The following is a 5,960-nucleotide window of genomic DNA, read 5'->3' on the forward strand; positions in this document are numbered from 1 at the left end:
CAAATGATGGGTTTTTTTTTTTCCTGTGAAAATTCCTTCAGGAAAATTCCCCATTTTTGAGTAAGCTGTCCTTATAAATACTCTTTTTTCACACCATGTTCACAAATGTGGTTGTTCTGCAGATTGGCTTGTTTTGCAGATTGGCTGGTCTCACTCTTTCTAGACAATTGTAAATGTGACATTGATTCTAGTTTTTGCAATGCCAAAACAAGGCCTTAAAATATAACGGATGCATCTGAAAGCAGGTAACTGGATATTTTACAGACTTTCAAAAATAACTTCTTTGTACTAGGTCAATCATGGAAGATGTAAGCTACAAATGGGAGATTTCAAGCATATATGAGTAGTTAACATAAAACATTGTAAATCTTAAATCTAGAAGTCACCATCATACAAGCTGTGTTATCATCCAAGCAGGCAATAAATCCAGTCAATATTTTTTTATTATACAAAATTTTACCATAAAATATCTTTTCAATTAAATAAATATTTTGGAAAAAATTTTTGCTTTCACTATTTAATAAAAAAAAATGAAAGATTTCAAAAAGAGATGAAAGTAAAGGTTTCTTTTTTAATTGATATGTTATTTTTTAAATAAATAAATTGGGGTTTTTTTGCTATTTTTCCCTCTCATCTTTCCCCTATTAATTAACTCAGCCAAATGAAAATACTTTTCCTATTTCCACTTTTCTTTTCCTTTTTCTCTTTTCATACTTTTGTAGCTTTCCCAAACTTTCCAACTTTGGGCAAGTGAAAGAGTATCAAAGAAAAAAATGAAAATGTGTCACAAAGTTAGAGACACTCAAAAGATACTGAATAGAAAAAGGAAAAGAAAAAAGGTTGGTGTAAGGGGATGAGGCCCTGCAGATTATAGGCTTTTTGTGGGGAGGAGAAAATTTTGAATGATTTACTAAAAATATTTTGTAAACATTTTTTTTTTTATAAAATAGAAAATATTTCTACTTTGAACAGAAACAATTGAAAGGTGTTAGCCTGCTTGACAGGATACAGGGTGATCATGGTGGGGGTGACCACCCCCTGTAGTTGGTGTAGATCTTGTGGGGAGCACCTACAAAGGCTAAATACCTACAAGTCAGCAGGACCAGATAAACTACAGCCAAGAGTTCCAAAATAACTTGCTGATGCCATCGCATGACCACTGGCAAAGTTATTTGAAGGCTCGTGGCACTCGGGAGAGGTCCAAGAACATGGGAAGAAGGCCAACCTGGTGCCTATCTTTAAGAAAGGGAGAAAGGAGGACCTGGAAAATTAAAAGCCACTCAGTTTGACCTCAATCCCTGGTAAAATCCTGGAGAAAATTGTCAAAGCATCCATTACAGACAGGCCAGCAGAAGGCAGTATTCTGAAGGATAGCCACCATGGAGGGCTCAGAACTCAGAACTCAGACCAGAGCTTTCCAATGTGTTCATCAACAATTTGGATTTGGGTATTAAAAGTTAACCAGCAAAGTTTGCTGATGACACCAAACTATGGGAGAGTGTGGTCATACTCAAAGACAGGCTGGCAATACAGACCAACCTGGACAGGCTCACAAGGTGGGCAGACCTCAACCACATGTCATTTAACATGGAGAAATGTAAAGTGCTCCATCTGGGGAGAAATAATCTACAACACATTTACAGGATCAGCAGTGGTACGCTTGCTAGCACCACATCTAAACAAGACCCAAGGACTATGAGCATGAATAGAGGCCTAGAGACCAGGTCATATGAGTAGAGACTGAAAGACTTGGGACTGTTTGGCCTGGAGAAGAGAAGACTCGGAGGGGATTTGGTGGCAACCTGTAAGTATATCAAAGGCCTACATGAGAGCCTGGGGGAGCATCTGCCCAGGGGAGGACAAGAAATAATGGGCACAAGATGATTGAGGATCACTTTAGGCTAGACATCAGGAAAAATGTCATTACAAGTCAAGTGCCAAAGGTTTGGAACAGGCTCCCCCCAGAGGGGGTACAATCATCCACCCTGGTGATCTTCAAAAAGCACCTTGATGCCCATCTTGCTGGGGACATCTGATCCCAGCAATCTTTCCTGCCCAAGTGCAGGGGAGCTGGACCTGATGAGCTGTAAGGTCCCTTCCAACCCTGACAACTATAAAACTATGAAACATTTCCAAATTTGTCACAATACTGATTCTCATTTTTCTACCAGCTACATGGATGGTTTAGAGGCAACAACACAGACATGATCAAAATCAAGTTACTTCCAACTTCATCCTTCTGCAGCCAGAGAGAGAAACAGAAGTAGAAGCCACCAGTGGTTTTAGGGGTGAACAACCAGGGCAACTGCCTGGGCCTCAAGCCATGGAGAACTCCTGTAGACTGAGTTAACTCAACTCTACAGAGTAGTAAGAACATAAATCTAACATATACATTGATAATAATATTGTATATGTCACTTAAACTGGCTAACCTAGTTCATGATCTATTCAATTGTATGACAATTCTAATATAATAATTCTAATATAATAAAGGGCTTTGTCCTTCTGTCTGTCTGTAACACTCTTGGAGCACTCTAATTGGTTACTTAAAACAACCAATCAGAGTGCTCCAAGAGCATTACAGATAGGAGGTGGTGGCAGCCAGTGGAGCACTGCCATGATGACAGGGACAGAGGTGATGGAGTGTGGGGGCAAGGCCAGCACTGTTGGCCTCCCCCCCCCGCCCTGCTCCTCGGAAGCAGTGGAACATCACCATGACAGCAGGGATGGAGCGGGGGGGATGCTGGCCTTGCCCCCTGCTACGCCCCGGCTCTGCTCTTCGGAGGTGGCAGCATGGGGTTCTGGTAGAGGGGGATGGAGGGGATAGTGGGGCAAGCTCTCCCCAGCACCCCCTCCCCCCCAGTCCTGGGAGGTGGTGGCAGTACAAGGGTGGGTGTTAGGGTTAGCAAGCTTCCCCCACCTCCGTCTGTGCCCGCCCCATCCCCCATCATAGGCAATTCACTAGTTGTCAGTATAAAACAGTACCATTCATTCTCCGTCATCATTGTTTGTTCATAATAGGTACATAACAATGATTAGGTTTATTGATTTGTTTTGTTTTTTTAGATCATAAGTCAATTTTGTATCTCCATGATTGTTTGCATGCAGGATAGTTTTTTCCATATGTTTTCTGCCAAGCTTGACAAGCACACAGTATTGATTTGAAAGGTGCTGACTGTTGCTTTCATCCAATCAGTCAGTGCCTGAAAATTGTAGTACCCAGTGTTAACTGCAGTGGTTCATGGAGCAGTTCTACTTTGGACACAATAATGTGTACAGTAACAAATCACCCTGCAGTGGTAATGAAACACTCATAAGCCAGTGGTGCTAAGTGATGGATTTAATGGAAAAAGAACTAAGCTCTTGGCAATGTATCCTCATTTAGTTACAGTCTTTGCATCAGAAAAGGCATAAAATGACTGAAGTTCCACCTTTGTTGAACAAAATGCTGTTGTCTGAGACATTGGTTTCAATTTCTTATTGCTATATTTGAAAGAAATACCAGCTGAAATAGTTCAGAGAAAATAGGTTTGCATCTGGTGCATGGGAAATTGCAGGGCAAATGAACACTGAAATAACATATTATGAAAAGACAAACACTCAAGAGAGAAAGTCTGAGTATGGATGTGCAGATGAAGGACTTTAAAAATACCTGAAGTGAGAATTCTTCCTTCTATTAATTGAGGCAGTCATAATTAGCCTAAATAAAAAATTTTTGTAGCTGGAAATTTTCTACAGTTCATCGGCTTGCTCTTTAGCATCAGAAATGTGAGGACGGCCATAGGTGTGAACACCTGAAGTGAAATTAGCAAACAATTAGATCTAAAACACATGTAGTATTGATACCGGTGACTTGAATTTCAAAGTTGCAAATGTCTTGCTACATGATGTATGGAGTTAGGCACTAGAGTTGCCACCTATTTACAAGGAAAAGTTGTTGGATTTCAAACCAAAACTTACCATTACCTTGAGTTTTCTTTTGGCCAGTATTTAATTATGATTTCAGGAGAAGCTTTTCAAGTTTGAAGATTATTAGGAAGTTGTGACAGACAGTGATCATCCGGAGACCCAGTGAGCTGGTGAACAGGGGGAGCTTGGCAGCTCCTAGCTACACCCCTGCTTTCCAGTCCTCCAGTGGCAAGTTTGAGTAGGGCATGTCAGAGAAGGTATTGACCCTTAAAGTGCAACTACTCAGACAACAGCCTAACTTAAATGCCACCTCTTTTCAGCACAACCTAACTGTAATGTGTAACAACACCCTTTTTGGGGAATGGGCCATCAAGAGCTCAATTGGTTTATTTGCTTAACAAGACCCAGCATAGCACCAAGTGGACTTCAGGCTCAGCACTGAGAAAACTCCCTGCTGTTTTTGGTACCAAGGAAGGTCACTGAACCCTCAGTACAAAGAGGCTGCCTAAAGAAAATACTCCCAGAGACAAGAGGGGGAGAAAGAAAAGCAGGATGAGAGGAGCCTGAGAGACTTGAGAGAGAATAGTAACCAGGTCTCTGTTACCCAACAGAGACTGCCTGGGACTTAGTCTGGGCTTTGGGCCCAAGAACTCTCTCTTGTATTACTTCAGCTAATAAAGGTTGTTTGTTTTTCTTTAATAAAAGCTGCCTACTTCACTTTGTGTGACTCTAGGTGCACTCTATCCCCTTAAAGAAGTAAAGTCCCTCTGTAGAAGTTAAGACAGAAAATAGCTCTTTGGGGGACCACAGATAACCATGCAGCTCTGTGACCAAAAGGCCAGGTGTCAGAGGTGAAGAAGCCATAGGTTTACTTTGCTAGAAACACTCCTGGGGGCCAGCTTTAGGACACTGACTGTGCAGAAGCTTGATACTACTCAGTAGCATCACATGGCAAAAACCATGATGCAATGCTACTGTGTAGTAGCATCACAAAAAGGCATTCTCTCATGTCACTGTGCAGTAACTCAGGTTACTGTACATTTATTTAGTACCTGTTTATACAATACTTGTATATACAAGTACTAAATAAATGTGCAGTAACCAATGCACAGTAGCTTCTCATGTAGACATGGCCAATGTCACAAGAATATCTGAATAGTCAGGAACACATATCCATTAAAGAGGATATTGGATGTAATTTGGTATTCACCGTAAACATTGACAGTAGCATGGTGGACAAGTATGGGGATAATTCCGGGTGCCAACATGGTGGCGGGGGGGAGGAGCACAAGAATGACAACCACCGCTGGCCAGAGAACAACACTTCCTTTTGATGCCTCTGATAATTGAGGACTTTTTTTCCTACAAAAGCAAGAAATAACTGTTTTGAAATAATTGGGATGATTTTGCCATGTTCCATTTGCTAAAAATGCATTCTAGTTACTTAAATGGGTGTATTTATTTCTCATGTGGAACTGCTTTCTTGAGCAAGGTAGAAATGCAAGACATTACATTTATGAGTGTGACGAAGAGGCTGATGTTTTAGCTTCTGTCCAGGGCCCTCACTATCCTTACAGGGCATGTCCACACATGCAAGCACGTGCACTTGCAACAGCTAAAATAGAAGCGGTGCAAATTTGAGCTGGGGCTTTTTGCCTCAGCACACACACTCAGACATGCACTTTGTTGTGAAGCAAATTGTGCCACTTGGGGCAAAATAACCCTGCTTGGCTCCTCCCAGATCTGCAGCCAGGGGGAGCCAGAGCCCGGGGCCAGCACCTGGGCTGTCCCCAGCAGTACAAAAAGCTGTCCTGGCAAGTAACTCAGGGCTACTCACTCTCCAGAGCTTCTGGGGCTCAGCCACTTGGTACCTGGGGGCACTACCCCATGTGCCAGCTGGACTGCTTCAGCAGCATCCCAAATCCATTTTTTAAAATACCCCAAAACCCATGTTTTTCCACAAAGACCACTCGATACATACACACACACACACACACTTAGAGAGATACAGCAATGATTTATTGGTATATTTACAATGTTAAAGCAATGTG

General features: G+C 41.9%; 1 long non-coding RNA gene across 1 annotated transcript in view; it reads right to left on the reverse strand.

Moving 5' to 3' along the window:
* Positions 1-982: 982 nt before the first annotated feature.
* The window catches only part of LOC109290648, an 11,925-nt gene continuing 6,947 nt past the window's right edge, over positions 983-5,960 (reverse strand). The window contains exon 3 of the long non-coding RNA XR_002095641.1: positions 983-1,038. This is a non-coding gene — a long non-coding RNA (uncharacterized LOC109290648). The remainder of the gene's footprint in view (positions 1,039-5,960) is intronic.

The sequence above is a fragment of the Gavialis gangeticus genome, unplaced genomic scaffold (assembly GCF_001723915.1).
Source record: "Gavialis gangeticus isolate Ggan-Ray unplaced genomic scaffold, GavGan_comp1, whole genome shotgun sequence".
Classification (NCBI taxonomy): Eukaryota; Metazoa; Chordata; order Crocodylia; family Gavialidae; genus Gavialis; species Gavialis gangeticus.